The sequence below is a fragment of the Zosterops lateralis genome (genome assembly GCF_965231275.1).
Source record: "Zosterops lateralis genome assembly, chromosome: 14".
Lineage (NCBI taxonomy): Eukaryota > Metazoa > Chordata > Aves > Passeriformes > Zosteropidae > Zosterops > Zosterops lateralis.
Genome location: NC_139774.1, coordinates 3414923 through 3426306, shown reverse-complemented (window position 1 = coordinate 3426306; position 11384 = coordinate 3414923).

Here is an 11384-nt window from a genome sequence, read left to right as displayed (position 1 = left end):
CCAGGGCCTGCCCACCCTCAGGGAGGAATTTCTTCCCAATATCCCATCTAACTCGTGGGAAGCCATTCCCTGTGTCCTGTCACTCCAGGCCCTTATCCAAAGTCTCTCTCCTGGACTCCCTTTAGGCCCTGGAAGGGGCTCTGAGGTTTTCTCCAGGCTGAACAGCCCCATCTCCCAGCCTGTCTGCACAGCAGAGGGGCTCCAGCCCTTGGAGCATTTCTGTGGCCTCTTCTGGACTTGCACCAGCAGCTCCATGTCCTTCTTGTGCTGAGGAACTTCATGTAACCCGAGGATGTGGAAGAGGAACCATGGAATTGCTGAGCACCTCTGCACAAGAGTCCTAGAGAGCAAGAGACCCCACCCAGCTGTTGTGGCACCAACTGTAGTGCCACAGTAACAACAGCAAACTGGGAGCTGCGTTGTCCAGCCAGGCACATTCATTACCTTTCTGAAGCCCCTTCTGAATCCAACATAGCCAGAGAAATCTCTGGGAAAGAAAAAGAAAATCCCTGAGAGATCATACAATCACAGAACCATTTAGGCTGGAAGAGGTGTCCAAGATCATCAAGTCCAACCTTTGATCATCACCTCATCAGCCAGGCCAGAGCACTCAGTGCCATATCCAGCTGTTTCTGGGACACTTCTGGCTCCTTCTGGTGCCTTGTGCAGCCTCAGGCTGCCTGGCCAATGGATGGGAATGGTGCCATCCCCATCCTACATGGAACACAGGCACCTGGGCATGGTCTGGGTGACACTCCTGTGCCCTTCTGCATTGCCTTGCAATGAGCCTTCAGGCACAGCAACACCAGAGGGTCTGGAGGGCTGATCCCGAAAGTGCATTTGGGGAATCTCGCCCGTGCCCTGTTCCCTCACCCTTCCTAGGAAAGTGAGCAGTGCTGCCACTCCGGCCACAGCCTTTCCCAGCCCGCAGCCACAGGGAAGCCAAGCAGAAGTGACTTGGGTGGCTCCGTGCCGTTCAGGAAGTCACAGTGGGAGCGAGGGCTGTGCCCGGGACTCGGGGACGAGGAGTGTGCCCAGCCGCGGGAGCGCGGGCACAGCTGGAGCACACCTGAAACACACCTGGAGCGCCGGGGGCTCCTCCGGCGGGAGGGAGGCCGGGCAGGAGCGGGTGCCGGACGGAGCTGAGCACTCGGAGCCTTTGGCGCCTCTGCCCGGGATTTGGCAGCAGCTGGAGGAAGCAGGAATGGCCAAGGAAATGTGTCGGTGCGAGCTGGCGGGTGAGTCACGGCACAAAGCCCGCGGCCAGGGGCGCTCGGGGCAGGTGCCGGGGCAGAGCTGCTCCTCGGGAGGGGCTGCAGCCCCCCAGGGCAAGGACAGGCAGGGAGGGCTCCGTCCTCGGTGGGCTTTGGGATGTGGCCAAGGAAAGCCGTGGCTGATCAGGGCTGCTGCCAGCGACAGAACTGCTCAGAGCAGGAGGCTGGGCTGGGGACCCCCCAAAGACCCCCTTTGAGCTGAGTCAGCACTTATTTAGGAGCCTTTAATCTTTCCTTGCTCCTTCTTTTGTGTTCTGAGATGAGACTCAGCTGACCAGCTTCTGGTGCTGACAGGGATGTGTTCACACCTTCAGGGGTCATTTTCTACCACCCCTCTGGGAATCAAATCGCTGAGGAAGGAGAAAACACGAAGCTCTCTGTTGCAATTTCCTGCCCCAGATTAGAGAGGAACAAACAGAGCTGACACTCTCCCTGGTCTGACTGATCCCTCTGCCTCCACTGTCTGTAAGTCCACGTGTGTAGTTTCTCCAGGCGTTTCCTGGTCCTTTAGGAGTGGGAGCCTGCAGCAAGGCAGCCCAGGCAGGCAGTGCAGGGCCTCGGGAGATTCTCTGCTGAGGGAAGGGTGGCACAGGTGCAGCCCCGGGGTGTTTGGCTGCTGGCCCGAGCCTTGCCCCAGTCCTGGCTCAGTGGCTGGGTGGGTGCAGGAGGGATGAGAGCAGTGCCCTGTCCCTGAGGGGTGCTCTGCAGGGCTGAACTTGCCCAAACCATCCTCCAGTCTGGGTCACAGTTGTCCTCTCAGCTGCCATTCACCTTTTCTCCTCCAGTTTTTAGATTGTTCACCATGAGTGTGGCTGTGCTCTTGTTCCTGGGGCTGGGGCTGTGGGCAGCAGCAGAAGGCAGAAGAAACAGGTGTTACTTGAACCGCACTGAGGAGTACTGTGTGTGCTACAACCTGTCCGAGGAAACCATCGGCAGCCTCATCCAGTGCCTGCCAGCAACCGTGGTGAAGTTCCAGGGTGGAGATGTGGAGAGATTCATAGCCTTCCCCATCGGGGAGCTGGACCCCTCTGCCATTGAAATGCTGGGCTCCCTTATCGTCCAGAAGATAATTATTGGAAATGTCCTGGTGCCTGAGATACTCCTCGCCCGTGTGCTGAGGTTCTTCTCCTACACCCACGTGCGGGAGCTGGCCTATGAGAGCTGCATCTTCCAGGGGACGGGTGACTGGAGCGACATGGATGGCCAGGACTTGCCCATCCGCTCCCTGAGCTTCCACAACGTGAGCTCTGCCCCGCTGACAGGCCGTGAACAGGCCTTCTCCAGCCTGAGCAGGTGGCTGGAGAGCCTGGAGGAGCTGGCGGTCACCGGCTCCCGTGTCACCAGCCTGCCCTGTGCCATCGGGAGGGTGTTCAGAGCTCTGCGCTCCCTGAACCTGGCACAGAACAGCCTCAGCGATGGCAGCCTCACCTCTGCCTTCTGCCAGGGAGCTTTCCCCCAGCTCCAGGAGCTGAGCCTGCGCCACAACAACCTGAGCTCCTACCACGGTGTGTGCGAGGGCCTGGGGCTGCTGCAGGAGCTCTGGCACCTCGACCTCAGCCAAAACGAGCTCATGGCAGACCCATCCTCCTCCTGCCAGTGGCCAGCGTCCCTCCGGCATTTTAACCTGTCCAACACTGGCTTGGATGAAGTGCCAACGCCGCTGCCTCCCAACCTCGAGGTGCTGGACATGAGCCACAACCACCTCCGTGCTGTAGACGTCTCCCTCAGCTCCCTGAAGAAGCTCTTCCTGAACCAAAACCTGCTGCAGGCCGTCCCGTCCCTCAGGAATTACCCCATGCTGGACACCCTTCACCTGGACAACAACTCCATTGGGGAGCTGCCGAGGGATGAGGTGAAGCTGCTAGGGCGGCTGCAGGACGTGGCCGTGGCTCACAACCCCTTCAGCTGCTCGTGCTCAGGGGCTGGGGGGCTGCAGGCCCTGGCGGCCACAGGGCACCTGGGGCAGGGCTGGCCCGGGGGCTACAGGTGCCACTCCCCAGCCCAGTACCAGGGCTGGCTGGTGGCTCAGGTGCCGGTGTCGGTGCCACACTGTGACCTGGCCGCCCTGGTGGCCCCGCTCTGTGTTGCCCTGGCCCTGCTCGGGGTGGCCGGGGCTGTGTTTGTGGTCAGGGCCAGGCCCTGCCGCAGAGCCTGAGGGGCTCCGGGACCCTCCCCGTGGTGTTTCCCCACTGGGGCTCCCTGGGAAGGCTCCCGGGTCCCTGTTCTGGGGAGGGGCTCCTGCTGGCCCCAGTCTGGGCTCCCGGTGGAGCAGGGCTGTCCACAGGGTTATCCCACTCTGGCTGTGCCCAGCCAGGTTTTGGGGCACCGCTCGAGCCCTGTGCCCTGCTCTGACCCAGGGCATTTCCCTGTGGCCAACTCCCCAAGCCTCAATACGTCCCCGCTGTCCCTGCCTTGTCACCTGCCCTGGACAAGAGCAGTTCAGCCCCATCATGTTCCCATTGGTAGCACTCAAGTGCCCCAAGCCTTGCTGGAGTTTGACACCCTGCCCAGAGCAGATGTGATCCTGCCTGTGCTGATCCTCCCTCTCCTCAGCTTAGGCCAGGATGTCAGGTTTGGCAGGATGCTGCTCGGCTGCTCCTCAGTTTGAGAGAGAAACCAAAAAACCACAAAAGAGGAAATTGATTAAATTAAACACCCCTGCACACAAATGCTAATGAGCTGCAGCAGCTCCTTACACCTCGACCTGAGGCACTGGTGGGTGAGTCCAAGTGGGACCCTGAGGAGGTCCAACCAGGAACTTTTTAAGTGATAAGAGGAAAATGGGTTTGTTCTGGGTTATTCAGAGGCTATCTTATAGTAAGGAGAAAATGGATTATGGGATGCTGAGGGAGAGCCCGGGAATGCAGGGCTGGGGAATATTCAGGGGAAAGGGGTGGGTGGGAAAAGGACAGGCATGGGAAATGGGGATGGGGGAGAATCATAGGATCACAGGGCAGTTTCAGTTGGAAGGTACCTTAAAGCTCATCTCATTCCACCCCCTGCCATGGGCAGAGACACCTTCCACTATCCCAGGGTGCTCCAAGCTCCATCCAAGCTGGCCTTGGATACTGCCAGGGATGGAGCAGCCACAGCTGCTCTGGGCAGCCTGTGCCAGGGCCTCACCACCCTCACAGGGAAGAATTTCTTTCCAATATCCCATCTAACCCTGTCCTCTGGCAGTGGGAAGCCATTCCCTTGTCCTCTCACTCCATATCCTTGCACAAAGAAGGGGCTGGTGTCAGGCAGGCAGTGCTCATCTGGCCCAGCCCTGCTCTCTTTCCCCAAGGTTTGTCCTGTCTCTGCATTAAAGTCTGTGCCTGGGTGTTCCTGTGTCCCTCCCTGTCTCTGTTTGGGCACAAACACATGACCTATGGGCAAACACAGCCTGGGCTTGGGGAAAAACAAGTGTGGGAAGGACCAAGGCTGGGGCTGGAGAGCAGCTGAACAGGGTCCAGCCATGGATCCTGATGGACTCGGGGTCTGCTGCATGTCCAGGGTGTGTCCCTGCCCAGGGTGGAGGGGCTGTGGGGCTGTGCCACCAGCCCTGAGCAGCCCCAGGGGAGGGTGGGGCTGTGCCCTGGGTTAGGGGCTGTGGGAGGGTGGTTGGTGGCTGAGGGTGTTGGGGAAGGCTCTGCTTTGCTGGTGTTAACCAGGGTGTACAACACCCTGCACCCTGGGAATGCTGGGCTGCGTGGACATGGAACAGGGAGCAGCAGCTGCTGGCTAATGGATGAAGAAGGAGAAATCCCTGTCTCCTGGATCCTGGGCTTTGCCATCCCTGGGAGCACCCACACGGGGACGTGTGCCTGGTCAGTGCTGGCCCTACCACAGAGAGTGACCATTCCCACAGGGGCTCCCTGGGAAGGCTGACAGGACCTCCAGGTGCTGCTGAGGGGCTCCTGGAGTGCCCAGTCTGGGCTCCCCTGTGGAGCAGGGCTTTCCCCCAGCATTATCCCACCGTGGCTTTGCCCAGCCATGTGCTGGGGAACCCCTCAAACCCCGTGCTCTGCTCTGCTCTGTCCCAGGGCTCCACCCTCCCAAGGGGTTTTCCTTCTGGCCGCCTCCAACTCCCCAAGCCCCACCATGCCCCTGTTGTCCCTGCCATGTTATCCGTGCCCTGCTCCTGATAGAGCCCCCAGTGCTTCCTGTTCCATCTGTGTCCAGGTGGCATCAGCCTCACACCTGAGGCACAGGTAAGGGAGGTTTGGGTGGGCAGGGGTCCCATTCTGTACAGGGAACAGACAGTCAGAGGGCCCTGTGTGCATCTGCTCCTCCTGGTCCTGTCCACAGCAGGGCAGGGGTTGTCCTGGGCCCTCTCTCCTGGCCCCCACCATCTGCATTTCCACAGACAATGGGGACCCTCAGCACTGGCATTTCCTTCTGTGCTCTCTGGCTGATCTCCAGTGATTCTGTGGTTTGTGGTCACTTCATGGCAGTCCAAGGTCCCTCATCTCCCTCATCTGACAGAGGTGTCCCTCTTGGAACTGGGAGCACCCCAGTGGTGTGAGTGGCTCCAGGCACCCACCTGCCCTCTGTGGTGCCACCGATTCCTTGGCCAGCCCCTGACAGTGCCTCCAGGCTGGCGCTGGCCCTGCCCACACCCATCAATAATGCAGCAGAACTGGATCCCCCAGGTAACCCCATCCCTGCCCTCAAACAGCAGCTCAGGGGCACTGTTGTCACACAGCCCATGGATGAGGTGAGTGCTGTGGTGGGGGGTAGCCCAGGTGGGCTTGGAGGGACCTGTCAGGAGCTGCCCAGCACCCTGGGGTCTGATCCAGCTCCTGGTGGTGCTGAGTGTGTGGCTCCTTGCCCTCTATCCCGGCAGGCTGAGCAGGATGTCAGCGTGCGGGCAGCTCTGGGACTCCACCAGGCACCAGGTAGAGCTCAGGACATGCCACAGCCTCCACCTGAACCCCCACACCAGGGAACAAGGGGACAGGGTGGCAGCCACAGCTGTGGTGGCACTGGCACCAGTGGCCAAGCTGGTCTGGGCAGTGCTGGCAGGGACAGAGTGTCCTCACCAGCCTGGTGGCTCTGAGTCAGAGCAGGAGGGCTCAGGAATGATGTGAATCCCTGGGATGTGGCTCCAGGCTGGAAGGGGGGCAGGATAGGGCTGAGACAGGTGGGGGTGACCCCCCACACCATCCCACACTTGGTGTTTCCAGGGCCAGGAGAAAGCTGGGTGGATGGCAGCAAGGACCCCCTACAGCTCCTGTTTGCTGGGAAGGAGCCCCAGGTGAGAGCTGCAGGGCAGGGACATCCAGGGTATGAGGGTCCCTGGGGAACCAGGAGGGAGCAGGGGCTCTGTCCCACCACCTGCCACCCCGGGGACCCTGATAGGAGCTGAGGTCCTGGGCTGATCCTGCCCTACATCCCTATGGACCCTGCCCTTGTAGGGGACTGCTGGGGGTTCCCAGAGAGCAGGGGGAGGGGGTCTCTCCTCACCCCTGCCCATGCCAGGCCCTCTGTGCCATCCCTGCCATCTCCATCCCAGTGTGCCCACTCCCTCCTTTGGCCTGCCCTGGTCATGCTGGGATAGGGGAAAGATGAACATTATCTCCCTCCCTCACACCAGGGGAGCTCCCTGACTGTTGATGGTGTTTTCCACTTGGATGCAGGACAGGTACCAAGAGCCCCAAGTCCTTCTCTGTAGCCTGTCCCCAGCCACATGAGCCAGGGCCATCTGCTCCATGATGGCTGTGTCCTGCTGTGGCTGCCATGGCTGTGCCAGGCTGCCCCTGCCCTGCTGGATTTGTCTCTCCTACCAGGAGAAGGTCCTGGAGTTGGCAAGACCCCAGCTGGCCCTGGTTCCCCTTGGCTACAGCGTGTCCCTGCTGCTGTGGGACCCCCGTGGCCCTGGGACACAGCTGCCCTTCCAGAGTGTCATCTGGCAGGTGAGGGCACAGGGGACAGGTGGCAGGGAGAGGTGACAGCACAGCTGTGCAGTGCTGGGCTCCTGGGTCACCCAACAGACCCTGAGCCCACTGGGGTGGAGGTGAGATCCAACCAGGGGTCCTGGGAACCAACCAGCTTGTCCACAGGTGATTGACACTGTCTTCCAAGAACTGGAGGCCTTGGGGGATGACACACAGAGCCTGCAGGTGGTCAGCCTGGTCCAGGTAGGGCAGGAGCAGGGCAGGATGTCCTGGGATGAGGGTCTCATTCCCTCTCTGCCACTGCCCAGACCATGCTGTGCCAAGAGCACGTATTGCCCTGTACTGGCATCCAGTTCCCTTATCCAGAGGGTGACCAGGGACTGGAGACCTTTGGATCCCAGGTGTTCTCACCTCTTTCCAGGACTTCCCAGATGTGGGAAGCCTTAGCTGCCCACAGAGCACCTCCTGGGCTCCAGCAGCACAGTGGGATCAGGGGAGCTCTCTAACCCCTTCCTGCACCCATCACAGCTGGGCTTTCTGGGCCAGTCACTGCTCCCTGTGATCTCAAGGTCCCTCCAGTGTGGCCTTGATCAGCAAAGGAGTGATGCAAGCTCCTGCCACTGGGCTGGGTCCTGCCCTTTGGCTCCGGGATGGTGCCAGGGATCTGATAATGTCCACACAGGACTCGGGCGTTCCCAGGGCTCTGCCCTTCCCTGGTGCCAGGGCTGGAAAAGCTGAGAGTTACCCCAAAATGAGCTTTTCTCAACCCTCACCTGTGCATGGCCACAAGCAGTCCAAGCCCCTGGTGAGTGTGGGATGCCAGCAGCCCCCTTTTCCTGCCCCCTGCCTAACCCAGCCCCCTCATTCCAGGTCAGCACCCACGACAAAGCCTGGGACCTGCTCCGTCCTGATGGCCGAGCCCTGCAAGTGATGGATGTGGCACCCCTGGGCCTGTAGGTACCTGGTGCACCATGGTTGAGCAGATGCTCCAGGGGGCTGGTTCCCCAACATCAGGAGTGGGGCTGGGCAGGGAGCATAGTGCCCAGCCTCAGCAAGTCCAGGGGGTGGATGTGACCCTCCTCACTTGGTCTTGTCTCCCTCTGCTTCCAGGATGGTGGAGGAGGCAACAGAAGTGGCTGTGCCCAATGCCCAGGCTGCCATCAGTGCCTATGCCAGGGGGCTGGGTGCCATCCCAGCGTTGTTCCAGGGCTGTGATCAGCAGCCCCTCACAGACGAGCCCTCAGCTGTGCAGGGGTGAGGGATTAGGCCCAGATCCCACAGGCTGGGAAGGACTGGGCCATGGGGTGCTGGGGCTGGCTCTGCTGCAGCCCCACTCCCACACCAGCCTCTCCCCAGGGCTGGCAGCCTCTTCACTCTCACTGTGGAGCGAGGGCTGGAGGGTGGCAGGTGCCAGCACTCGGCCCTCAGGATCCTGGTGTCCCCAGGGGCCATCGGGCCCTGCCCCAGGCTGTACGTACAGGAGCTGAGCTGTGTTCCCTCTGCAGCACAGCTGTGTGCCTGCTGTGGGTCAGGGAATTCCATTCCTGGAGGTGAAGCGGGAGGGACACCCCCCTGGTGGCCCGTGGCTGGGAGCCAAGGGTGTGTCACCCCTCTTTGGGGACATGGACCTGGAGACATCCTTGGGTTTCTGTGGGTTGGGGTTCAGCCTGGCTGGCACTGTGAGAGCCAGCCCCATGTGCATCCCCCTGGGATGTTTCTCCCCTTGTGCAGGGAGAGCAGGGAACCTGGTGCTGTCTGCCTGCCCTGGATCGTGGAGCAGCTGCTGGAGGGGAACAGCCTGACCTTCCTGCTGCTCTGTGTGTCGCTGCCAGGTAGCCCCTGGGACTGGGACACATTCTGGATGCTCCCTCTCTGAGGATTCCCCCCATCCTGCCCCACACCTGGCACTCAGTCCCTGGCTGCTGTCCAGGGACATCTCCAATCATTGGAAGCTGGACACCAGCTCCACTCACCTCCATCACACTGGGACCCCTGTGCTGGTGGCCCCCCATGGCCCCTGCCCAGGGCTTGCTGTTCTCCCAGACACCTCCAGAGAGGAGATCTTAGGAGCTCTGGGACTGGCTGAGAGGGTGAAGGGGATGGCCAAGACCATCTCTGCCACACTGTGGGACCCTGAGGAGGAGATCGCGGCACGCCGGAGGGAGATCCGAGGGCTGCGGATGGAGCTGCTGGCTGGACCCAGCCTCCCTGAGCAGAGTACAGCTGTGGCCCGGCTGCAGAGGGCCCTGAGGGAGCTGAAGGTGGGGAATGCTCCTGGATCCATGGGACTGGGATGGCACTCCCTCCCTGGGCTGGGTAAGGTACAGGCTCTTGACCAGCTCTGAGGGCAGGGGCAGAAGCTGCTCCAGGAGTGAGATGTGTCCCTGGAGCCAGGGCTGGAGTCCTGGAACACCCCAACAAGGACCTCCAGTTCCCCTTTTCCAGGTGCTGAAGAATCAAAGGTGGGAGAAAAAGCAGGCGGTGGCCAAGGTGCTTGGGACAAGTGAGATGCACCAGCCCAGTGCTGAGGTGGGCAGAGGTCAGGCCAGGCCCTCTCATCCAGGGACAGTCTGGTGCAGGAAAAGCCCTGAATCCCACTATGTCCCTGTAACATCTCCTTCTCTGACAGGACCAGGTCTCTGCAGGGAATACAGTGCCAGGCCAGCAGCTGGGGACCCAGACACTCCTGAGCAGTGCCAGCCTAGAGCCAGCAGAGCCGGAGCATGGGGCCAGGCACCCATCCCACAGCTGGGTGAAGGATATGTGGGCACGGAGCATGGATTTACATGGTGGGAAAGGCCTCCCTCTCCATCTGAACATCCTTCTTCAGTCCCCCATGTCACACTCATCCTCCTCCCCTGCTTCCACACAGCAGGAAGGGGTGACAGCAGAAGCCAGGGAGGGGACAGCCCGGCTCTGGCCAGTGCAGGGCAGGAGGAGCCATCCCAGAGCAAAGCGTCAGAGCCCCAGCCCGGATGTGACAGTGTGAGTGGGAGCCCGCAGGGTGTCTGCACAGGGCCGGCTCTGTGCCGCCAGCACCGGCTCCCGGTGCCATCCCGGCCCGCTCCGCTCTCCCCAGGCCGGGAGGCCGTGCCAGCCGCGCCCATCCCCGGGGGTCCAGCCGCGCCCATCCCCGGGGGTCCCGCCGTGCTCATCCCCGCAGGTCCAGCCGCGCCCATCCCCGGGGATCCCGCCGTGCCCATCCCCGGGGATCCCGCCGTGCCCATCCCCGCAGGTCCAGCCGCGTCCATCCCCGCAGGTCCAGCGCGCCTTGGCCAGGGCCCAGCGGCAGCGGCTGCGGGCCCAGCACTGCCGGCAGCTCCAGAGAGAGGTCGGGGCCGGCTCCGGGCCAGCCCAGGAGCACAGCGGGGAGGTGGGCACAGCACTGCCAGCTCCAGCCTCTCCTCCCCTGGCACTGCTCTCCCGAGTGCAGCCCCAGGGAGCAGGGACACCCTGGGGCTGCCCTGACCTTGTCCCTGTCCCCGCAGTGGGACACGGAGCGCTGGCAGCGGGAGGCGGCCGCGCTGGGGCTGAGCCTGGAGGCAGCGCTGCGGGAGCGGGAGGCGGCCGAGGGGGAGCTGGAGGCTCTGCTGCACAGGCACCGCCAGGAGATGCGGGCCTGCAGACAGCACCTGCTGCAGGTGGGCAGGCGGGGCCGGGGACACCTCTTGTGGCCGTGCCAGGGCTGTGCCAGAGCGGCCCGGGCATCCCGCAGGTGCTCCGGGACCAGCAGCGCCTGGCGGAGGAGCAGCGGGAGGCGCTGGAGCGCCGGCACCGGGCGCTGCTGCAGGAGGTGCTCCGGGACGCTCTGGAACTCGCCGAGCACAACCAGCACCTGCGGGACTCCCGCCGGGCCGGCACGGCCAACGCCGCCACACAGAGCCCCTGAGCCGCGCCCCTGGCGTCCTGCACCGAGCCCCCAGCCATGCCGGGAGACTGGCCGGCCCCAGCACACGAGTTACCAGGAACAGCCTCCCCTCCTGCCTGCTCCTCCCCAGGGAAAACCCTGCTCTGTGCTGGGAACCTGCCTGCGGGAGCACACAGCACCTTCCTGGTGGGAGGGCTGGCAGCCTCCAGCTGCAGCCACTCGCAATAAAGTGGGTGCCCCTCACCCATGAGTGTTTCAGGCTCAGACACACCCCTGGCCCCCAAATCTATCCCAAGGGGCACAGCCACCATCCCACAGGGCAGGCAGACACAGGACACACACAGAGATATCGTTGAACTGCAA